We start from the raw sequence: 25649 nt of genomic DNA, 5'->3' as shown, positions 1-25649 counted from the left end.
CAGTGTTTTAAAAATTAAGCTGTTAGTTATATCATGAACTCAAGACATAATTCAACACTATGTTGTAACCAGAATTACATTTTAATTGAATTTATTATTTTAATATGATTATATTAAAAAAATGTGGATGCTGGAAATCAGAAACAAAAACAGAAATTGCTAGAAAAGCTCAGCAGATCTGGCATATTCTGCGGAGAGAAAGCAGAGTTAATGCTTTGGGTCCAGTGACCCTTCTCCAGAGCTGATTGTAGCCAAGAAAAGGTTAGTATATATGCTAAAGAAGGATGAGATGAAGTGCAGACTGGGATACCACATAGCAAAAGAAAATTGACCCTGAGCTTTCTGTTGCTTGCGATTTCAACACACCACCCTGGCCACTGACCTGGGTTTGATTCTGGCCTGTGTGTGTGGAGTTTGTAATTTCCAACCATGTTAGCATGGGTTTCTGCTGGGTGCTCTGATCTCCTTCCACAGTCCAAAAATGTGCAAATTAGTTGGATTGACTATGCTCAATTGTCTGTAATGTCTAGAGATGTGCAAGCTAGGTAGATTAGCCATGGTAAGTGTGGGGTTAAAGGGATAGGGTAGGGAGCTGTCTTTGGGGTGGGCTGCTGTTCAGAGGGACAGTGCAGACTTGGATGGCCTGTTTTCACACTAACATCTCTGCCTCGGGCTTGCTGCAGTGAGGCTCAGCGTAAGCTGGAAGAACAGGGCCCCTTTGGCCATCTTGACTCCATATTTTAGTTCAATAGTTTTAGGGCCTGAGCATCTTCTTCCACATCCTTACCCAACTCGGCATTGTTATCACACGGGATAACACAAACAGCCTATTCTTTGCTACTAATGGTCCCCTTTGCAGCTATTCATTTTCCCAGGCTGGCCTTTACCCATTTGCTTGTCAACTCAACTGTTCTCCCCTCTCTCTCTGGCCTTTACTTCCACCTTTCATTTACGCCTTTCTTCTTCCCCCACCCGTTCTTTAGCATATTTACCAACCTTCTTCTAGCTACCATCATTAGTGAACAAGGGTCACTGGACCCGAACATTGTTTCTGCTTTTCTCCACACCTGCTGTGTTTTTCCAGCAATTTCATGTAAATATAAACATAGAACATTAAATAGGGATTCAATTGCATTTATGGAGGAATGAATAAAACATAATTTGTAACTGAATTCAACTAAGTTTCTCCATTCCAATCAAATATTGTGTCAATGTAGTAGCTAGTAAATTTAAAAATTCTCGTAATCCAACTTGTTTTCCTCGTACCATCATCTGTTAGTTCTATACCAAAATTGTGTAAATGCTGTAGCTCAGGCATTGGAAGAGAAAATATTAATAGAATTTGGAGAAACATTCTAGTACAATATCGCACAATGACAATTGGTAACAATTTTCAAGTGTCAAGGCCACTTGGTATATTGAACTAGGATTACAATGGAGCTTTGAGTATTCAGCCAGAAATCAAAAGTATATCAATATTTTGTTGCTAAATTTGAGATCTTCAAGTTACTGGTAGAAGTAAATTTTGAAATATGTATTGATTGCTAACCTCTTCCAATGATATAGAATTATCTTTTGTTTATGTACAGGTGAAAGTTTTTTAAAAAAGGCTATTGTGTGTGATTTTCCTGCTGAATGTAGTGTAAGTGGAATATGTTTTTCATTACTGCTTTCTTTCTCTCCTACATTTTAGTCTTCTATTCCTGTCTTGAAATTTCTAGCTACAAAACACAATTGAAGTTCAGTACTGTAATTGAAGATAATTTCTTACCTGTTAGCTGTCAGTTGAGGGCTGATAAATAACCACATTTAAACATTAAAGTACTATCTTGAGCCCCCATCAGTTTGGTTGCCATGGGAACCTTTGTAAATATGATGGAGTCTAATAAATTGTTTCTACCTACCCTGTTCCCTGGTTTCCCTAAAAGCTCTTATCAGGAAGTATGGCAAGCCGACAATGGTTCAAAGCAAGTGACAGATCAGAATTAATGAATACTTCTGAGAATAAAAGATAGCAGTGATGTAGATTTTTTTTAACATCAGGGAGTAAGTAGATACACCAAAGGTTATTTAGAAATCATGAATTAAAAAGTCATTAATCATTTGGTATTCCTTCTTCTATAGTATCTTGTTTTGTTGAAATATGGGATCAGGAAGGTGACTTCTGCCCAGCCGAGTTCCATATCTTCTGGTAAATTTCTTGCATTCTTTTTGGTAGGTGATCCTTTGCTTGAGATGAATGGTTTTCCCTAGGGCAGCCTAAAATGTTGGCTGTCTCAGGATAAGAGATCTTGATAATGGCACATCAAACAGCCTCAAAAGCAAGAAAGTGTAAATGCTGGAAATGCTTAGGAGCTAGCATCTGAGTGAGAAACCTTGTTAATAGTTCAAGACATGATCTTGCACTAATTTTTGTTTTTACTTCTATGTTAGACTCAAGTAGGATATGTGCAAAGGGACAAGGACTTGTAGAAGAGAATGGATTTCATTCTCTTTGCAAATGTTCATGCTAAGAGCAACTCTGTCACCTTGTTAGAATTTCCACACAAAAATCACAGTTATTTTTATTAAAATTTACTGAATAGTTCTATATGAATATGGAATATTTGAGTAACAAACCTGCCGAGATGTGTCCTTGTTCAGTAACACTTTTCCTGTTGTTATTCTAAGTTCTAATTTCAATCGAGCAGTTTGTTTATTAATTGAATCCACATTGGTCTATATTTATTAATTATGATTCCCTCCTGATGACCAGAACCAACCCAGAATTATTTATAACTTGCACACAACGAGATAGAAATTTGTATGGGGCAATGCTGCACAATAGACTGATGACATCACTCCATCCCTTCACTAGAACTGAAAAGCAGTCAGGGAGTAACTAGTGCCTGATGCCTTATCATTCCTTAGGACTAATACCTATTTTCTGCAAAAGTCTCAAATTTATATAACAAGATTGTTGGAAGTATGTAACTGTTCAGCTCACTTTCTGTCAATTTAGATGCAACTCATAGGAAAAATGAGCATGTTTTGTTAATTAGAATGGGTTCTGCTATTTCTTTGGAAGTTGAAAAACAATCTTTTGGTTTCCTAAAATTGCTCACTATACATATCAGACTAGAATGATGTACTGAACGTAATGAGAATTTTCTTGTGTGCACTTCCAAAGAAGATCATTTTTTAAATGTAAAAAAAAGTTAGTGTTAGAGGTATGAAGCATATATTTTGTCTCTTCTGAAAGTACTATCTGTTGAAATCATTAAATAAATGGCCGTTGTGGTATTCTTATGAAAAGCAATGGGTATCCAGCGAGATATGTATATGGCCATCTGCAACATTTTGATATTCCAATAGTACCAATGGATTTTTGCCTGTTAATACCAGTAGTCTTGCAAGACAGAAGATAAGCTGTGATCATTATGTTTTGTCAATTTCCCATGAGGTAGCATGAGGGGTTTCATTGGATTAAACCAACTCTGTTCAACATTGAGCTGACAATTCTACATCCTTTAATTTAGGAAAAGTGTCATGAGTAAGAAAAAAAACATTATTCTCAATTTTTACCTCTCATCATTGTGTTTGACTGGTGAAAGATGAACCTGAAATATAAAAATGAATTCTTGAAGTTTTTTCAGGGTGGCACAATGACTAAGTGATTAGCACTGATGCCTCAGCAGCATGGATCCACTTCGATTCCAGTCTTGGATGACTGTGTAGAGTTTGCATGCTCTTCCTGTGACTGCATGGATTCCGCAGGATGATCTAGTTTCTTTCCACAATACAAAGATGTGCCGGTTAGGTGGACTGGCCATGATAGGATGCTCTTTGGAGGTTTGGTGCAGACTCAATGGGCCAAATGATCTCCGCACTGTAGGGATTTTATGATTCTGAGTTGCATATCTTTCGTGATTTGCTTAGGAGACTTCTGTTAGAAGAATTTGCTGTCTAAAAATGTACACTGGTTAGAGAGATTAACTTGTATATACATTGAACTCTGGAGCATACCAGCAACTGATATTTATATAGTCAAGGCAATTTGCATCATTCATCTGAACTATGCTACTTTGTCAATGCATAATGAATATGCTGTGAAAAATGACTGTTCTGCAGCATTAGAAAAGTTAATTTTAACGCAAGTAAATGTTAGGAAAAGCTCAATGGGACAAACTTAAGTTTATGGTACATAGTCCTTTGTCTACCTGTGACACTACTTTCAGAGTGGTAAAGAGGATGTTTAGCCTGCTTGCCTTCATTGCTCAGACCATTGAGTATAGAAGTCATGCTGAGGTTGTACAGGACATTGGTGTGGCCACTTTTGGAGTACTGCGTATTGTTCTCGTCGCTCTTCCAAAAGAAGGATATTATTAAATTGGACAGGATTAATAAAAAGATTTACTAGGATGTTGCCAGGAATAGAGCATTTGAGTTATAATGAGAGGTTGGATAGAGTGGGCTTAGTGATTTTATAGAGGTTTATAAAATCATGAGGGGTATAAATAAGATAATTAGATTTGATTCCCGACAGTGGGGAAGCAGGCCCTTCGGCCCAACAAGTCCACACCGACCCTTCGAAGAGCAACCCACCCAGACTCATTGCTCTCTGACTAATGCGCCTTACACTAAGGGCAATTTAGCATAGCCAATTCACCTGTCCTGCACTTCTTTGGACTGTGGGAGGAAACCCACGCAGACACGGGGAGAATGTGCAAACTCCACACAGACAGTCACCCGAGGCTGGAATTGAACCCGGGTCCATGGCGCTGTGAGGCACCACTGCTAGCCACTGTGCCACCTTAGCAAAGATCTTTTTCTTCGGTTGGGGGAATTCAAAACTAGGGGGCATATTTTTAAGGTGAGAGGAGAAATATTTAAGAGAGACTACAGGAGCAGCTGTTTTTCACAGAGAATGCTCCGTATGTGGATGCGATTGAATGTGGAATGCTTGCGGCTCCATCTGCAGTTTGGTTTGCTACTTCAAATTTTTTTGATCACTTCTTCATATTTGGTCTTTCAGTCTTGTTAACATATTCATTTTGAATCTGTTTTGAGACTTCCTGAAGGGTTTTGGAATGATAGTCACCTTATTTGACCTTATCTTAGGTTTCCGTGATTCACTATTTACTTCTCCCATGGTGCGATACATGCTCTGTACGTCTGTATAATTTACAGGTGAATCTGGTAATTAGGTAAATGAGATATCTGCCCACTCCCATATAGGCTACATTCAATTTAGCGAACATCAGTGTAAGATTCACATTAGAGAAACATCAATCTCAAAGCATTCAAAGGATTGAAGTTCTGAGGATGGATCACTTGACCCGAAACATTAACTGAATTTTCTCTAAAATTGGTGCCAGACCTGTTGAGTTTTTCAGCAACTTCTGTTTTTATTTGTGATTGAAATTCTTTGACCTTTGTTTCCCTTTAAACCAAAAATCAAAGTGTAGGTTAGTTTCTTTTCACATATAAGGCAAATGAGTAATCAATATGCCACAATCAACTGAATATCTGTTCTTTGTATTGCAATAAATTTCAAGTATGTTGGTTTTATATTTTTTTATCATTGCAAAATAAATATTATAGCAAATTAGCTAAGCATTTTTACCCTCTTGTATATCCCGCTAAATGCGAGTTTGTTGCACAATACAGATAATGAACATTATTCCATGTACTGATAGCCAGATACTTGGAATGTTTGAGACGTTTGGCAACTCAGAGGTTTATGTATCTAATCTGGAATCTTTGGGTTGATTCCACATTTTGAATGAGAATCATATTTAGTTGCAAATTCCCATTTACTTTTCTCACTAATGCTGAACCATACAAATTAACTAAGTATACCACAATTGAGACAGATGAGAAAGGTAGTTTTGGCACATTTTCTATAAGCTATTTTATCAATGCCTATCCAAATGCATCTCAAAGTTATTTGTAGTAGTTTTCAACTTAACAGATATGGTAAATGATGTGCGGCTACTGGGAATGGAAAAGATAATACATGGAAATACTCTATTTGCTTACATTTCTTGGAATTGTTGGTTTTCACTTAATTCCCTTATTATGTTAGATCACTGACCATTAGTTTTCTGCATACAGAAGAGAGGGAATGTTTAGTTCATGGGTCTTTCCTTGATTGCTATAACTGTGGTGAGAAAGTAAATGCTGTTCAATTCAGAAATTATTTTGTCCTGTCTGTCTGTCTTTTGCATGGCACAATGTTTAGTAGCACCATTGAAACACTTTATTGTGAAACACCATGAGTAATAAATAGTGAGTCTCTAAATATCTTCTGCAGAATTGCTATAGACCACAAACACTGATGCACATAAAATGTTGAGATCTGCAAGTGTTGGATTCTTTTCTCTTCCCTGCTTTGATGAGCAGATATATTTTTGGTATGTTCTTATGCTGATGTTGCTAGTGTTATTAAAGTAGCAGAAGTATTGCAAGAATTTATTTGTACAATTTATTTAGACGCTGCAATGTCTATTCCATTTCTATTGCACAACTGGGTGACAAGCGAGTGATGAAATACAGCTTTAATCTTAAAAGCCCTTTAATCTGAAAAATCTAACACCCAGCATCCTGTGACAGATATTTGTTCATTTTGTTTCGTCAAAATGAATTGCTGGAAACTGCAGCTGGATTCAGCTTTGTAGCTTCTGATTAAAAAGTGTGTCAAGAATGTAATGAATTTTGCCTCATAACTGAGAATAGATTACATCTGACAAAAGATTTTTTTTTAAAAAGGACAGTGTTAATATCTGGACCAAAATACAAAATTATTCTGGATTTTAGGCATCAGGAACCACTAACCACATATATTGATTACTTTAAACAGAAAACAACTCACAATGACACCAGGTAGTGTCCATAATTAGTTACAGCACAAACTATGATTCGTGGGTGGGCATGGGGAATAGAGCGTTGCCTTACAATGGTGATAATACATTAAAAATCAAATATTTTTGAATTATGTTTAGGCTTCTTGAGGATGTGTGTGAAGACCATATCGTTTTTATTTTATTTTTGATTGTTTACTGAATTAGGAAAGAGACTCTTTTACAGAAAAGGATTAAGGAAGGAATTGCTGTAATTTTAAAAAGCAAATTACTGAAACTCATTGGTTGCATTTAGAATGTTTCTTTGCAAGTGGGCAAAGATGTAAAAGGATAAATGGCAGAGCTGTAGGATGTGTGTACAAAGAGAGATTCAGCAGGAAACTAGGTTCAGCCAGTTTGTTTTGTGGAATTGTGATCAGTCGTAGATGACTAAGTCATTAGCCTGATGATAATTCTGATTAGTTCTTTGATTTGACAACTATGTTATTGAACAGCTTGTGGATGCAAATGAAGCCTTTTGGATCTCAGGAAAGGGAAGAGGTACCACCCACTCTAGTGAAAATACCTGACTAAAGAAAGCTGGTTGTTTTTCACCTACCAGTTGCTGCCAGCTATTGCTTCTAAGCCGTAAGGCGGAGACTTTATCATTTGTGAATGAGTCGCTTTGTGCCTCGTGTGAACAAATGGATCAGGACTGGGTCCACTACTTTTCGTCATTTATATAAATGATTTGGATGTGAGCATAAGAGGTATAGTTAGTAAATTTGCAGACGACGCCAAAATTGGAGGTGTAGTGGACAGTGAAGAAGGTGACCTCAGATTACAACAGGATCTTGATCAAATGGGCCAATGGGCTGAGAAATGGCAGATGGAATTTAATTTAGATAAATGCGAGGTGCTGCATTTTGGGAAAGCAAATCTTAGCAGGACTTATACACTTGATGGTAAGGTACTAGGACAAAGAGACCTGAGAGTGCAGGTTCATAGCTCCTTGAAAGTGGAGTCGCTGGTAGATGGGATAGTGAAGAAGACGTTTGGTATGCTTTTCTTTATCGGTCAGCGTATTGAGTATCGGAGGTGGGAGGTCATGTTGCGGCTGTTGTTAGACCACTGTTAGAATATTGGTTAGACGACTGTTGGAAAATTGCTGGCAGTTCTGGTCTCCTTTCTATCGGAAAGATGTTGTGAAACTTGAAAGGGTTCAGAAAAGGTTTACAAGGATGTTGCCAGGGTTGGAGGATTTGAGCTACAGGGAGAGGTTAAATAGGCTGGGGCTGTTTTCCGTGAAGCATTGCAGGCTGCGGGATGACCTGCAATAAAAGTATGAGGGGCATGGAAAGTTAAATAAGGCCTTTTCCCTGGGGTGGGGGAGTCCCGAACTAGAGGGCATAGGTTTAGGGTGAGAGGGGAAAGACATAAAAAAACCCTAAGGGGTAACTTTTTCACCTAGAGGGTGGTGCGTGTATGGAATGAGCTGTCAGAGGAAGTGATGAAGGCTAGTACAATTGCAACATTTAAGAGGCAACATTTGGATGGGTATATGAATAAGAAGGGTTTGGAGGGAAATGGGCCGGGTGCTGGTGGTGGGACTAGATTGGATTGGGATATCTGATTGGCATGGATAAGTTGGACTGAAAGTCTATGGATAGTGGCTGTGCAATTTCCATTCTCACTTCCTTCAATATCTTTGGATTTATTTCATATAGTCCTGGTGCCTTAACAACTTAATGTATCAACAGCCTAGCCAATTCTTGCTCCTTATAAATTTTGAATCACTCTGGTGACAGAGTTTCTTCCTCTGATGTCTCAGTAGCATTTAACTCCTTGTTAATGACACATGCAAAATATTAATTTAACACCTCTTTCCTCCATATGTAAATCCTCATTTGGTCCCTTATCGGCACTATTCCTCATGTCACTCTATTAATATTGATGTGTCTAAAGAAAGTTTAAAGATTCCCCATTATGTTGGCTGCCTGTCTCTTCTCATGAATCCTCATTTTTTCTTCTCATATGTTTTTTCATCTCCCATCTGAACCTTTATCAATTTCTCTTGGTTCACGGTTATATTTTCTAAAGGGCTTGTGACACAAGTACAACTTCTTTAATTTTTATCTCCCTTCTCATTTAGGGAGTTCTGAATTTGTTTGTCCTCCCTTTTCCATTTTGATTGTATGTGAACCAGTTTCTCTTGTCAACCTTTTATGAATCAATCTAGTCAATTTCATTCTTCCCTCATTGAAATCAGCTTTTGCCCTGTTAAGTATTCTTACTCTGCCTGTTGTCATTTCCACCATCAGCCTAAATTTATGATTTTTTTGTAATTTATTTGAATGATTTTGTATTAATATAGGAGGTATGGTTAGTAAGTTTGCAGTTGATACCAAAATTGATGATATAGTGGACAGCCAAGAAGGTTGTCTCCTCAGTGCAGATGGTTTGGATGGAGCTGTTTTGGTCAGGTGTGTTCAGGAGGGTTTCCTTACTCAGTATATAGACAGGCTGATAAGGTGAGAGACCATTTTGGATTTGGTGCTTGGCAATGAGCCAGGACAGATGTCAGATCTCGCGGTGGGAAAACACTTTGTTGATAGTGACCACAACTGCCTCGCATTTGCCATAGCTTTGGAGAGGGAAAGGAGTAGTTACCAAGGGAAGATATTTAATTGGGGAAAAGGAAATTATGACGCTATTATACAGGAGTTGAGAAGTACAGATTGGGAGCAATTGTTCCACATAAAGGGCACAACAGACATTTGGAAACTGTTTAAGGGTCAGTTGTTGTGAGTGATGCACAAACTTGTTCCTCTGAGACAGGCAAGAAGGGGTAAGATTAAGGAGCCTTGGATAATGAGAACAGAGAAGCTTCTCTTCAAAAGGAAGAAAGCAGCATACGTAAAGTGGAGGGAGTAAGGATCTAGCACAGCTTTAGAGGATTACAGGCTTACTAGAAAGGAGCTCAGAAATGGACTGAGGAGAGCCAGAAGGGGGCACGAAAAAGGCTTGGCAGGAAGGATTAGGGAAAACCCAAAGGCAATTTACTCATACGTGAGGAATAAGAGAATGATCAGGGAGAAGGTAGGACCGGTCAGGGATAGCGTAGGGAACTTGTGCGTGGAGTCTGAGCAGGTAGGGAAAGCCCTAAATGAGTTTTTTGCTTTGGTTTTCACGAAGGAAAGGGACCTTGTTGTGAATGAGAACTTTGAGGAGCTGGGAAACAAGCTTGAACAGATCAAGATTGATGAAGTTGATGTGCTGGAAATTTTGTCAAACATTAAGATTGATAAGTCCCTAGGGTCAGACCAGATTTATCCTAGGTTGCTCTGGGAAGTGAGAAAGGAGGTTGCTCAGCCACTGGCGAAGATCTTTGCATCCTCACTCTCCATGGGAATCGTACCGGAGGATTGGAGGGATGCGAATGTTGTTCCTCTTTTCAAGAAGGGTAATAAGGAAATCCCTGGCAATTACAGACCAGTCATTCTTACGTCTGTGGTCAGCAACGTTTTGGAAAGAATTCTGAGGGATAGCATTTATGACTGTTTGGAAAAGCATAGCGTGATTAAAAGCAGTCAGCATGGCTTTGTGAGGGACAGGTCATGTCTCACAAATCGTATTGAGTTCTCTGAAGAGGTGACAAGACAGGTTGATGAAGGTTGAGCAGTGGATGTGGACTTCAGCAAGGCATTTGATAAGGTTTCCATGTTAGGCTCATTCATAAAGTCAGGAGGTATGGGATACAGAGAGATTTGGCTGTCTTGATTCAGAATTGGTTGGCTTGACAGACGGCAGAGAGTGGTTGTAGAAAAGATATGGAGGCTTTGGAGAGGGTGCAAAGAAAGTTTACCAGGATGGGTGCCTGGACTGGAGGGCTTATCTTACAAAGAGTGGTTGACTAATCTCAGACCTTTCTCGCTGGAGAGGAGGAGGAAGAGAGGCGACCTGATCGAGGTATACAGGGTAATGAGAGGTACAGATTGAGTCAATAGCCAGAAACTTTTCCTCAGGGCAGGATTGACTGGCACGAGGGGTCATAGTTTTAAGATATCAGGAGGAAGTTATAGAGGAGATGTCAGAGGTAGGTTCTTTCCACGCATTCACAACTCTTTGTGTAATGTGTTGCCAGCAGTGGTGGTGGAAGCAATTGAGGACATTTAAGCAACTGCTGGACATGCAATGGACAGCAGTGAATTGAGGGATATATAGGTTAGGCTAGTTTATTTTAGATTAGGAATAATCCTCAGCACAACATCGTGCGCCAAAGGGTCTATTCTGTGCTGTACAACGGGACCTTGATCAGATGGGCCAGTGGGCTTAAGAGTGGCAGATGGAGCTTAATTTCTGTAAATATGAGGTTATGTATTTTGGAAAGGCAAATTAGGGCAGGACATACACTTAATGGTAAGGTGTTGGGGTATGTTACCGAACAAAAAGAACTTGGGGTGTACGTTCGTGGTGACTTGAAAGTGGAGTCACAGGTGGACAGGGACAATAATTACACAACGTGAAATGCGTTTAGTACACTTTCCTTAATTAGTCAGTGTATTAGATACAGGAATTGGGGTGTCATGTTGCGGCTGTACAGGACACTATTTAGGCCATTTTTGGAATACTGTGTTCAATTCTCGTCTCCGAGCTATAGGAAAGATGTTGCGAAACTTGAAAGGGTTCAGAAAAGATTTACAAGGATGTTGCTGAATTAGAGTGTTTTGAACTATAGGGAAAAGCTCAATAAGCTGGGGCTATTTCCCCAGAATATTCTGTCATAAAATCATGAATAGGATAAATAGCCAAGGTCTTTTCTATCTCTGAATGTCTCATTTCTTTTTAGAAAGGTTACGATTTTTAACTAGTATGGCTGTACATTGACAGTTTGCAGTTATTTACAGATGGTTAAAATCTCTTTATTTGAATAAATAGTAGTTTTTATTAAGTACAGAAACCTGGATCAGTTTCTCTGCTAACCTGAGTCTGTCACGGAGATAAATGAGGACTTAGCTTGCTTTGATAACATTTTTTGACTTTTGTGATGACTTCTGGGAGTAGCGGTACTTGAATTCCAGTGTGCTTTCCCAATGAGGCATAATGTGCGGAACGCACAATGCAAATGGAAGCTATTTCTTCTTTTGTTCTGCTTAATTATCTTTCAGAAGCTCCTGGAGTATTGCTTTGTAAAATTCTTGGGATGTTTACCATCTGGTCATTTGTTTTTCAGGGACTACTGACCAGTTTTAAACAATAACAGGTTGGAGATGCAATTGAGTTATGATTGTGCTTAGAGAGCACTCTAAAAATGTGAAAGCATAAGCATTATGTTTTGCTAATTGAACTATAACCTTATGAAAACTAATGAACTTCCTGTTCCTCATTAAAATATTAAGTGAAGTATGTGCTACTATTACATACTTGAAATTCAGTTGAAGAAATTATTCTTTGGGATGAAATGGCCTATGGACATTATGGAAACTGATAGTAGCTCGGTAGTACAGTCGTTGAATATTACTGAAAAAGATTAGTTTTGTCGAAATTGTGTTGCACTCATCAGGACAAAGGTAGGAAATATCAAAATAAATGGATTATATTGTAAGGTGAGTATGTGAAATGGTTAGCAAGTGAAGTCTGATGAAGATGTAAGAATGCTGTAAATGTCAGAGAATGTTACTGATGACTGACAGTTAACTACCAAGCTTCATTTAATCTTTAAACAATGCAGGTTGACTCTGGTCAGTGCATTGCCGTGGGAAATTAACCGGAGACTGGCTGTCAACTATTTTGTGGCATTAAACCAAGTGCAGTGTGAGCACATTGTTTTTTGCATAGAGAAAGAATATGGCCCTTTTATATTAGTATATGTAGTCTTCGGTATTGCAAGTGCATTTTGTCTGCCAATATGAGAGGTATTTGTAAACACCGTCCAGGAAACTAAATGCCAGCACAAATTAGGAAATTTCTGCTGAAATTTCTGAAGTCTTGCATATAATTCACTGAATTTCATCATGGATTCTAGAATACAACTACCGACACTCTGAGTTGGTGAAAATGTGACCACATCTCTTAAAATTATTAAACAAATTAATAAACATTTATCAATGAAGGGTAATAATTTGTCCAATCTTTTCTGTGTCCATATCGGTGGGCACCAATTCTGAAAAATACTTTGTTTCTGATTTTGCTTTTGCGTGACAGCGGAAGTGCCAAGATCATAACTTGTTTCCTCATCCATGAAGAAGTAAACTGGTTACTTCATCATTCCATACGTTATGAGGCTAGCGTTTAGAAAACAAAGGGGGGTAATCAGAACTCTGTTTTTTCACATTTAGATTCAGCCATATTTCTAAAGTTTTCTTATCTTTGATTTTCAAAAAGCAAACTATCTCCTGCTACCATTGTTAAACACTGGTTAGAGTCTAGAGAAATACCTTTCTAGTTAGAGTTTAAGTTCTATGCACATACCACAAATTCCAACAGACTAATTACTTGTTCCCCATAATTAACCGAAAAGCATCACCTATTCACTAATTTAACTTCTGTCACAAAGCTTCTAGAAACAATTATTCAGGCAGAATAATTACTCGTGGATAAAGATGGGATGAATAAGATTACTTAGCATGGATTGCTAAAGTGGAAATCCTGTTTAATTAACTTGTGTTTTTTAAAGAGATAACAGAAAGATGAGGATAATGCTATTGACACAGTGCACCTGTACTTCCAAAAGGCATTCAATGTACTCCCACACAACAAATTGTTAGAAACTCTGAAAAGACAAAAGACAAGTTGGCGGAATGGGCAGATAGGTGGCAGTTGAAGTTTAATGTAGAGAAGTATGACGTGCTATATTTTGGTAGGAAGATCATAGACAATATGAAATGGGAACAAGGAACAGAGGGAAATGGTTGTATTTGTGGACAGTTCATTGAAGATGTTAAGACAGGTAACCCTTTTGTATTATCTGTCTGTGTCCTTCCTACTTAAGGCACATCATACCTCTCTGCATTGAACTTCAGCTGCCACCTAGTCTTTGTCTTTATAGAGTTTCTCACAATTCTGCTGTGTGGGACTACATTGGATGCCTTTTGGAAATGCAGAGTCACCTGGGTGAACTGTATGGACAGTTCATTGAAGGTGGCAGAACAGGAGGAGAAAGCAATAAATAAAGCATACAGTGTTTGTCAACTTTATTTATAAAGGTATAGAGTACAACAGGAAGGATGTATTTATTATGTTTGTGGTTCCCTAGAATCATAAATAGAACATAAGTTGGAGGGAGGTGAAACTAAATTAGAGAATACTTTGTGTGTCATCTCAGCTCCACAATTGATTTTGAGACTGTCTGCCCTAGTTCCCGCTCGAAGCCACCTCTTAAAGGGACATCAGACTCCCAACTTCATGCATAATGTCGTCTTGTTTTATTTCAATACATGTACACATCTAACAATTCTGTTTGTTGTACAAGCAATTATAGCTAACATATGGATATCGGCAGGAATATTTACAAAAAAAATGGAATGACAAAACAACCCTTCTAACGTCTATATTGACGTGATCAATCTCTCAGAGTAGGGTAGGGGGCTGTGGCAGTTCCGAGATGTTTCTTTATCTCAGGAAGGTGTTCGAGTGTAGTCTTCTGGAATCTCCTGCTATTCTGCAGATATATCCCTCTCTGACTTTTTTGTTGCCCTGTGACCTTGCTGTTATCTCTCCCTGGGTATTATCGACCTTGGCTTGGAGCCGCATGCCTCATTGGATAACACTGGTCCCATCTACATGTTTGGTTTTCTGAGAGTCCCTCTACTGGTCCCTCAAAATCAATGTTAATCCAGTGCAGTGGTGATTGAGGCCGCTCCCTTGGGTGAAGGGGCAGCAAACATGGTGCCTTCCCAGTTAATGCGTAGGATTCATATGATCTTGCTTTCTCCTCAATCTGGGAGACTGCCTTTGGCTATCAAATGTAGCTCCTGACTGTTTCTTTCATTTGCACCATGCCAGATGCCCTTGATGTACTTGTTTCAGCAGCTTTTCTCTTATCAGGGGAGGGATAACAACTCTCACTCCCCATATTAATCACCTGTCTATTGTGGACAGGTCCCATCTACTGGGAAGGTAAGGGTGTAATTTTGGGCAGTTTCTATGACAAGTTCTCCCTCTCAGGACTAAGTCCATGACTAGGCTCAAGAATTGGTCATTTTGGATAGCATTCTGCATCTGACTCGCTGACACTGGTACCTTATACATAATTTTTAGCTTCCAGCTGAGAACATCCTTATTTCCCAGTAGTGATAACATTGTCAAAGCGTCTGTATTGCTGTGCTTCTCCGACTACTGGTATCTGATTTTATATGAGTAGGCTGATACAGCCAGTGCACATCTCTGCAGGTGTGCTACCACCATTGTCGGCTTTTCTGTATACAAGCCAAAAATGGCAGTTGGTAGTGTGTGAGCAGCAAGAAGTACTTACCGTAAAGGAAATGGGTAAACTTCTTAACACTGAATATGATGCCCAATTAATCTTTTTCCACTTGGGCATACTTTTCCATTTTTTGTTAGTGACCTTGGTGTGAACACAATAGGCTTTTCTGTTCCGTTTGGCAATATGTATGACAGTATCCCATAGTAATAATACGTTGATGTATGAGTTCCTGTAGTGTATAGAAGCTGCATTTTTTTAATGAGTAGACGAGCAGCTTAGAAAAAACCTACTTTGATTTATGTTTATGAAATAAGCTCAAAACCACCTTCTCAAGAGTAATGTTGTGGGTAAATCACCACAAGTTAGCTACTTATTAAGAAATGTCACAGACATTCAAGTACTGAAATAATGATTTAAACTTTATTGCAGGTAGCAACTAAAGTAACACCCCTCAAGTAAGCAAGTTAAGTCTCACAACTCAACTTAGCTATTCCCCAATTAATAGTGGAATTTAGCTATAATAACCAATAGTGTTTGTCTCTGGAAGTGTCTAGGGTTCAATCCTCTTGCAGTGTTGTTCTTCAAAGTTCTGGTAATGAAGGGTTCTAGTTTGGATTCTTATATACAGACTTCTGTCCTTCAGGTCAATGATATGATAATATTGATGATTCTTTAGACTCTTTCATCCAAAATTCTGCAGGTCTGCAACTTGCCTTCTAATCAGAAGTAACTTCTTTGTTCCTTGTTAGATTTGACTTTAACTCTGTTTGAAGCACTGCTTTCCTGCAGTTAACTCCTTAAATTCTTTTGCAGGCCAATCACTTGTCCTTGTGCATAAAGTAGCCATTTATCAAGCAGATATCAAAATAGTTTTATTCATATGGCTTCGACTTCCTCTTTTCTCAGACATGGCTAATTGCTTTCAATTAATAAATTTGGCTTTGTCCCTTAATAGTTTATTTCAGACAGTTATTGATGATTCTTTTCATCTGTAATTGTTTCTCTATGATTCTTTCAATCTGTGAACAGTCTGAAGTTTATAACATCCACAGCAACTATGGATGGGCAATAAATGCTGGCCAGGCTGTGACAGTCATGTCCCATGAACGAGTAATTAAAAAAAAGGTAGAGTAACAACATCGCTGAACAGGTTGGTTAGAAATTCTGCGGCTCTTAATCAATTGCTGTTTGACCTCCAGGGGGAGACAGGACAACAGGCTGAGTTTACAGTTTCCCATCTCTCTCAGTTGCTGGCTGGAAAGATGCCTGTGCTTTACCTGCAGAAAGGAAAATTATTTAGCTCATCTTAATGATGGTATTATTATTGGACACTGACCAATGGGCAGTTGTAAATCCTATAAATGGACATTTCAATACTTATTTATTTAGCAAACATGAAATTTCTCTCCTGTCCTGTCTACCTTGATTTCCTGAGTGCTTGTTTGCAGATGGAATAGCAAAGCAAGTCTACTGCATTTTAAATGTTTTGGTCATAAACCCTATTTTTGATTTTATTTTCTAGCATTTTGCAATGGATTATTTCAGCATTGGAATTGACAAACCAGGTTTGGTGAATATTTTTTGGCCTACCTCAGTAAGAGGTAGTCCTCACTTTCTCCTACTTCAGTAAAGGATGGGAATAAACAAGGAAAGGTGTAAATGAAGCAAAAGCTCACTATCATGAAAGAAAGAGGGGGTAGAAATCATAGTTTAAATTCCAAATAAAGCAAATCATTGTATCTGTTGGAGATCTGTGAAAAACTTCTTTTTTGTAGAGTACCCTAGGGATTGGTATTGGGACCCTTCTTTTCCAGTCTTTATATTCATGATCTAGTGTGCAGTGGTCAGTTTCAAAGTCTGCAGAAGATATGAAACTTGGAAGCATTGTAAACTATAAGGAGGACAGTGTAATCCTCGGATTATTTTGTGGCACATTGATTATATCCCTACCTTTGAACCAGGATTAGATTAGATTCCCTACAGTGTGGAAACAGGCCAACAAGTCTACACCAACCCTCCGAAGAGTAACCCATCCAGACGCATTTCCCTCTGACTAATGCACCGAACAGTATGGGCAATTTAGATGAGATTAGATTATTTACAATGTGGAAACAGGCCCTTTGGCACAACAAGTCCACACCAACCCCGCCGAATCGCAACCCACCCAGACCCACTCCCCTACATTTACCCCTTCACCTAAAACTACGAGCAATTTAGCATGGCCAATTCACCTAACCTGCACATTTTTGGACTGAATTTAGTGTGGCCAATTCACATCTTCGGCCTCTGGGAGGATCCAGAGCACCTGGAGGAAACCCACGCAGACATGGGGAGAATGTGCAAACTACACAGAGACAGTTGCCCGAGGTGGGAATTGAACCTGGGTCCCTGGTGCTGTGAGGCAGCAGTACTAACCAGTGAGCCACTGTGCCATCCAAAGGCCTGGGTTTGAGTCCCATGTGTTCCAGAGCTATGTAATAACATTTCTGAACGGGTTGATTAGAAATTCTATTTTTTAAAATTCAAATGGGCGTAGACAGCTAGGTGGCATATAAAACTAAGTGCAAAGAAGTGAGGTATTGCATTTTTGTAAGAAGAACTTGAACAGACAACATCAAAGGTGGGATGCAGTTCTCAAGGGGTGTGGGAACAGAAAGTGTATACGTGCTCAAATCATGGAGATGGCAGCGATGGTGGAGAGATCAGTTAATAAAATACACAGTTATAAGGGCTTTATTAATAGGAGCGTAGTGCACAAGAGCAAAAAGGTGATGCTGAACTTGCATTAGATACTTCTTAGACCTCAGTTGGAATATTGTGTACAGTTCTGGGTGTCACACTACAATGTGAACACATTGGAAAGAATGCAAGAGAGATTTACAAGAATGAGTCCAAGAATGAGAAGTTTCAGTTATGAGGATTGAAAGGCTGTTCTCCTTGGAGAGAAGGTTATGAAGAGATCTGATTGAAGTTTTCAAAATGATGAAGGGCTGGATAGAATAGATGGGTGGAAACTGTTCCCACTAGTAAAAAGTTCAAGAATGAGTGGGGATAAATTTAAAATAATTTGCAAAAGGAGCAATTAGATGTAAGTAAAAAAAAAATACACACAAGAGGTTTGTATATGTAATACATTGTGTATTGGAGACTGCTTCAATTGAAGCAATCAAGTGGGCATTGGATGATTATTCCAATCTGTTGGAGCTTTTCAGAATCTATGGAATTTCGGAGATGATAAATGACTCTACTGCCTCGACAGTTCCTTATTTTAAGATCTGAGGATCTTTTCCCTGGTGATAACAATTGTTCTAATTTCCTCTTTCCCTTTTACCTTTTGATTTTCAGTATCTTTGGGACTTTGCTAAACTTCCTGCACTGAGGGCAAACACAAAACAACTGTTAACCATTTCCTAGTTTTCTATTGTAAATTACCAAAAATTTAAATTTCTCTCTGGGATCAATGCAAATTTTAGTTCCTTTATTCCAATTTAAACACCTGTGGGGAATCGTAGAATATGTTGCTCTCTGTTTTTAGATTGCTATGTCTTTGATTCATTCTTGATGTTCTCCCTGTGATTTTCTTTCATTCTTTGCTGATTCTTGAGATCTGTCCAGTGTACTAATCTATCACTATCATTCATAGAATCAAATAAATATTTTAAAAAATAAAGTAGATTAAAAACGTTTGACTACCCAAGTGGATATAATGCAACAATATATTCAGTTTCAAATAATTCCTGGGTAGTGCAAGTAAACATTGTCTGTAGTTGAAATATAGTGCTATCATTCCATTTACATTTCGAAACTAAGCATCTGAGTAAATGACTATTGGTAGCAGCTGAAGATTTCTTTTTTCTGAGGTGATTGCATTGAAAACCTGAAGTTTAAAAAGTGTTTTTTTTTGGCAAATAATCAATATCCTTTTAATACTATAGGAGTACTTCATAATTTTTTTTGAACAGGACAAATTGGAAATTTGATCTATATAGGTCTCAACTACATTTTTCGATCGCTAAGACTGAATTCTAGCCCAACCTAACTGATTTCTCTCAATATACTTTCTCTTTGAGATATATTTAGTAGCTATAAGAGTACTTCACAATTTTTTTTGAACAGGACAAATTGGAAATTTGATCTATAAATATAAATATTGGTCTCAACTGCATTTTCCGATCTCTAAGACTGAATTCTAGCCCAACCTAACTGATGCATTACCTGAGTTCTCTCAATATACTTTCTCTAAGATATATTTGGTAGCTATAACCCAATTCTTCGTGATTGTTTACATGCAATAAAATTGCATGTAAATCAACAATCTGCTCAAATTGTAATAAAATAAGTAATAAAAGATTATTTTATTACTGAACTATTGCTGAAATTCCCTAAAATGTAACAGTTATTAGCCTAAATAGGAATATAAAGATCAATGTAAGTATGGATAAAAAATGAAAATAAAATCAGCCTTTGCTCTCACTGACATAGAGTCAGAGACATAGAGATGTACGGCACAAAACAGACCCTTCGGTCCGACTTGTCCATGCTGACCAGATATCCTAACCTAATCTAGTTCTGTTTGCCAGCACTTAGCCCATATCCCTCCAAACCCTTCCTATTCATATACCCATCCAGATGCCTTTTAAATGTTGGAATTGTACCAGCTTCCGACACTTCCTCTGGCAGCTCATTCCATACACACACAAAACCCTCTGTATGAACTTATGCCCTCAAGTTCTGGACTTCCCCACCCCAGGGAGAAGACCTTATCTATTTATCCTATCCATGCCCCTCTTGACTCTGTAAGGTTTATTTAGCTCCCATTGAACATTAAACCTCAGCTTCTGATGGTCCAGGGAAAACAGCCCCAGCCTTTTCAGCCTCTCCCTGAAGATTTATTTTTTTCTGATGTGATTGCATTGAAAACTTGAAGCTTAAAGAGTGATTTAGTCTGACCTCTGTCAAAACTAACTTGGGAGCCCTTGATACAAAGAAATGTTCCATTAAATGGCAATCTGAAAAATGATGTACCATGAGTAATTTGATCTAAATCAGCAGTACTTCACCCATACAAGAATAAAACTTCCAATACTGACACTAAAAGCTTATCAGTCATTTATTTGTGTATTAGCCCAGTCAGTCACTGAATCAATACATATTCTAAAATTATAACCAAAATTGGAGGAGTGCATGGTCTTTCTCTTGTTCCACGACTTTGATATTTTCAATTGTTTGTTTTCTCTTTATTAGTCTTAAAAAGGATCAATGTGGTTGTTTTAATGGACAAAAGATTATTAAACAATACTGATTGAATGATTGGTGACGTTGGGTTTCACCAAATATAGGCTGTTGTCTCTGGAAATTTGGCAGATGCATCTTGCTGAAGAAACACGGTATCAAGAAGTATTCCAGTCACTCAAGAAGGTTAATCAGATTTTATACTGGATTTGCCACACATGTGGTTCAGAAATTGTAGACACATGATGAAGCAGTTCTTCCTGAACTGAAAAAGAAAACCATCTTTTGCCTCCAAAACAATGTTCAATGGGAACTAAATATGCAGCCAGTCAATGTTCACCATTGGAAAATGGGGGGGGGGGGAAAAGACAACAGCATGGATCCTAATAAAGATATGAAAATTAAAAGCTTCTGAGACCAGGAAACTAGAAGCACATCACAACCTCTTTGCAATGCCGAACAATGTCTCATTTGGAATTAACATCATCGTTGTTTTATTTTGATGAGACATCGTTTTGAGTAGAACTCCAGGAAGAATTCTGAGAGATACCATCAGGGAGTGTTTTAGTAATGAGAACAAAGAAGGTAAACCAGCTCCAAGGCTGATATACTGAATCAGACGACCAAGGTCCAGACACCAACTACCGTGCCATAAAAGTGAAATGAAGGAAGCTTCACTCCTTCCCAGAATTGGTTTCTGTGGTCTGAACAGAATAAATGCAGGTGCTGCATTCTGACTTCAGGTTTTCAATGCAATCACTTCCAAAAGAGAAATCTTTAAGCAAACCAATGATGGTGGAGACTAATTTTATTTTCACCTTTTATTAGTACTTACCGTTGATCTTTGTATCTTTATCTAAGCTAATAGCTATTACATTTCAGTTAGCAAATTTCAGCAAGAGTTCAGGAATAAAATAACCTTCTTTCTTGTGTTTTTAAAAAAAATATCCTGAAAGGAGTTCAGACAACTTATGGTAGCAAGTATGTGTGACTGTGTAGTTTCCAAGAAATGTCCTGGCTTAAAAAAAAAAGGCATTATGCTTTTCATTGACCTTTATTTAAAAAAAAGTATGCAAAATCCTTCCACAAGTCCATAGTAGTTGTTTAAGTCTTACTCATATGAAGCTCATGAGTGAAATATCATCATTCTCCTATTCTCTATGCTTCTATGTATTGAGAGAGGGGACTGTGCAATGAGACTTGGGTGTCCTTGTAGGCCAGTCACCGAAGGTAAGCGTGCAGGCGATCAACAAGACGAATGGTATCTTGGTCTTCATGATGAGAGCAATTAAATACAAGAGTAGGGATTCATGCAGTTCTACAAGGCTTTGGTGAGACCACATCTCAAGTATTGTGTGTAGGTTTGGTTTCTTTGCTGGAAGAAGGATGTTTGTGCGATAGAGGGAATGCAGCCATAGTTTAACAGACTAAATTCCTGGTTTGACAGAACTGACAGATGAGGGGACAATGAATTGGTTAGGATTACATTTGCTGGAGTTAACGTGAATAATGAAATCTCATAGAAACATATAAAATTCTAATTGAATAAGACAGGGTAGATGTAGGAAGGAGGTTTCCAATGATATGGTAGTCCAGAACCAGGGGTAGCAGTCTGAGGATACAGGATAGGCTGCGATGAGAAGAAATTTCTTCACTCAGAATGGGGAACTTGTGGAATTTTCTACCACAAAATGCAGTCATGGCCAAAACATTGTACGATTTCACGGAGTTGGATATTGCACTTGAGAATAAGATATCAAAGATATGGGGAAAATCAGGAACAAGTTAGGTTATAGGCCTCTTTACTGTATGATTCAGTGAATCAATGACAGGTTATTGAGTTGGATGATCAACCATGATCACAATGAATGATGGACCAGGTTTGAGGGCTGAATACCTATTCCTCTTCCTATTTTCTATGTTTCTGTGTACCCATATTTGCATGTTGTTACATAAGGTTGCATAGGATTACCACACAGAAATGAGACAGTTGGTGCAAATAGCCGATGTCTAATTTATGCTATACTTGAATCTTCTCTGATTAATGTAGAAATGTACAAAATACAGAACCCAATTTGTATGTAGCCAATCTTCAATAAAATTGAGCAGGTATTCTCTTTTGATGTTGTTCATTGGCCAGCAGTAGACGTAGAGTTCTTGTTTGAAATAAGGTAATTTTATTTTCTGAAAACATCTGAAAGATGGAACAGAGCCTCAGAAAAACACTGTGGCAGTCCCTCAGTCCTGAACTGGAATGCAAATATTAATATTTGTGCTCAAGTGTTGGATTGGTATTTGATCTACAAGCTTCTGATTGGGGGCATGAGTGCTTCCAACTGACCCCAGCTGATACAGGTCAACTGAGATATCAACGAGATATACAATCTCTTAACTTTCTGTGGATAGATTAGTCAGGAATTAATGCACTGACGTAATTGAGATGATTCTTAAACAAAAGGTATCCTTTTGATAAGGATAGAAATTGTGTAACACTGATTAGAATCACAATATTTATGATTGTGATAGTGTCCTTTGTAATAATGTGTGGTTTGGAAGATGAGAAGTAGTTTTGGGTTTATCTTATACAGCCTTTCATCACAGCTGGATTACTTGTAAAGTTAGATTTTAAGTGACAACATACCGTTGCTTATAATGGAAAAAATTGGGAACTTCTAAAACTCACGCTTATTATTCTGAGTCCAATAAATAAATGGCATGAAAGTGGCCTGTGCCACTGATGACATTCACTGTCCCTTTCCGCTCTAAAAGATGTTAGTAGATTATATTAAAACTTGCCTACAATGTAATAGGATATTTTATTTTAAATTCTAGTTACATTCTGTTTACCCTGATTGCTGATAGGCTGACCTCAATGGTCTGCTGCATTTTTTACTTAAGAACATAAGAGATGTACTTTATCCAATGGATCAGTTCAGGTTCTGCCTCAGGTCAGGAATGATTGGTGCACGGGTGCGACTGATCCGAGCTTCGAGCCAGTGGTTGGTAAATGATCCGTCAATCATCTTATGTAGCCCCACACTTAGACCGCTGGACGAGCCAGAGTGAATGGAAGCAACTAATATATTTTGGGGGTGGGGGAATTATCCAATTATCAATTTTAACTTCCGCAAACATATAATTTTAACTTGCTGTTCGTGTATGTCAAACAAATCACCACATTGACCTTCTAAACACAAAAATGTAGAACTTTGTGTTTAAACACAAGCTGGCTGACTTGTTCAATGAGCCACAACGTCCAGTTCCACCCCTTTCCCCAAAGCCGGTAAATGTTTGCTGTATTTGACAGGAAATCTAAAACGGTAAGAAACAAAAAAGACATCTCGAAAGAAGAGGAGTGCTATTCCTCCTAAAATATAGTGTTAAAGCAAGATTACTTCACTTTATGTTTAAAGTTAAGGTAAGTGAAAAGAATAAAGAGTAGAAAAGTTGCTGGAGGTTTGAGTACTTGTCGAATGACAGCTCCACGCCGATAAATTGTGTGTTCACGGAAAGTTACTGCACGCAGGAAGAACAGTTATTCGGGGAATTAAAGTGCCTCTTTCCAAGATCGGATATCCTTCCCGACCTCCTTACGGGATCTCCCTGATGTTCTGTCTTCTACTACTGTGAAGTAGCAAATACTGGGAAGCCTGCATTGGCTACCATTGTCACAACATCATCTGGAAGTAATAACTGCTTCAAATCACTTACAGTTGATTTGGGGGTGGGGAGGTGCTTCGCAAAATCGTGTGAGAACTTGAAAGAATCGGTATAATTTAGTTGATACTTAGAGTTCAAGTATCTTCCCAATGACGATGCAGAACCTTAGCAATGTCACCTTGTGGTATGGTTGATATCATTGTTCTTAACAGTATTGAACTTTCTCATAAATGTTAATACTCCGACTTAATGTAATAACTCTTGCCTAGTTACCAGAATTTTAATTGAAGTACAGTTCCTTGCATATTAATTTGATAAAGGAGATTAGGAACACCCACAGCCTGGAACAACATGAGCAGTTTTGGCACCCTCATTTCAACCATTTTGGTATTACAAAACTTTTGAAAATATCTTGGCAATGACAAATGCTTGTTCACTAGGCCCAAAAGATAACCATTCAAATTTCATTTTTATGGTTTATGGGAATTGTCAGAACTCCTTAATTAAAATATTATAACTAAGGGCAACGCTGAGATTTTAAATTGTCTCTATGTGTAAACCTTAGTTATGCAAAGTTTATGTTGTGAACTTGAAAATTTAAGATGATTGACACACAAGGATTACCTATCAAACAGACTTTTTAAAAAGGACTAATTTGAGAAGCACAACTTGTGGACATTTTATAAGAATAGGAAATGTTGAATTGAAAAATCGGCAACCAACTGTTCACATGGTATTAAATTCACACTAGAAGGGGCAAAAGAAAATCTGCAATCACCTATCAAAAGAAACTAGACATAGTTTATCTTTAATTGTTACGTAAGATACCAGGGAAAATCTTTGTAAATAAATTTGAGTTAGGTACATCTATTTATTGCAGGAACAGGGATTGAGATTTATAAAATTATGACTGTCAGCTCCCAGAATTCTTTCAATTTGTAATTTGCATCATATGTAAAATAGTACATTGTTGCTGAGGAAAATTATTATATTGTAGCATCTTTTACATTATATTGATTTCCTTCAGTTCAGATGCCATTGATAAAAAGTAGTTTAGGGAATAATGGTTTGTGCTTTATATCCTTGCCTGTAAAATAAAAACAAACTTTGTCATCTTCTGGACATTTTGCATATTAAGAAAATCTTGTTTTGTTTTCATAAAGTTGAGGGGTGTCATTGGAGAAGGCAGCATTTTACACAATTTGCATCCACGATCAAGTTGAGATAGTTCCACATCATGTATAGTGTGGGATTAATGCAGGATTAATTATTGCTATGCCACTGTAGGTCAAGATTTAACCCAACCAAAAGGAAACTTTCAGAAAAATAATTACATCCCATTTTAAATTCTCTCACTGTTCGTTCTTACCCCGACTGAGCAACAAAATTAGACTTCAGTGCCAATTATGGTCACACCAAATAAAAGGCACCTTTGTGCAATGACCATTAGAAGGGAGGCATTAATCCCACCAGCCTAAACTGTACTGAAATCCAGAATTTAAAGGAACCTT

At 38.0% G+C, this 25649-nt stretch overlaps 1 protein-coding gene across 8 annotated transcripts in view; it reads left to right on the top strand.

Moving 5' to 3' along the window:
• gramd1ba (GRAM domain containing 1Ba) overlaps positions 1-25649 on the top strand; it is a 607589-nt gene that overhangs the window by 119415 nt on the left and 462525 nt on the right. For 2 of the 8 annotated variants that reach the window (XM_072593152.1, XM_072593149.1), the window contains exon 1: positions 23811-23896. The exons of 4 other annotated variants lie outside the window; for them this stretch is intronic. The gene's annotated coding sequence lies outside the window, so the exon portion shown is untranslated. Of the gene's footprint in view, positions 1-23806; positions 23897-25649 lie in introns of those variants that run through there. 2 more of the 8 variants (XM_072593153.1, XM_072593151.1) reach the window with 2 other exon arrangements.

Source organism: Chiloscyllium punctatum, chromosome 23 (assembly GCF_047496795.1).
Source record: "Chiloscyllium punctatum isolate Juve2018m chromosome 23, sChiPun1.3, whole genome shotgun sequence".
Lineage (NCBI taxonomy): Eukaryota > Metazoa > Chordata > Chondrichthyes > Orectolobiformes > Hemiscylliidae > Chiloscyllium > Chiloscyllium punctatum.
The sequence above is the reverse complement of the archived record's forward strand: the minus strand, read 5'-3'. Positions and strand labels throughout refer to the sequence as shown.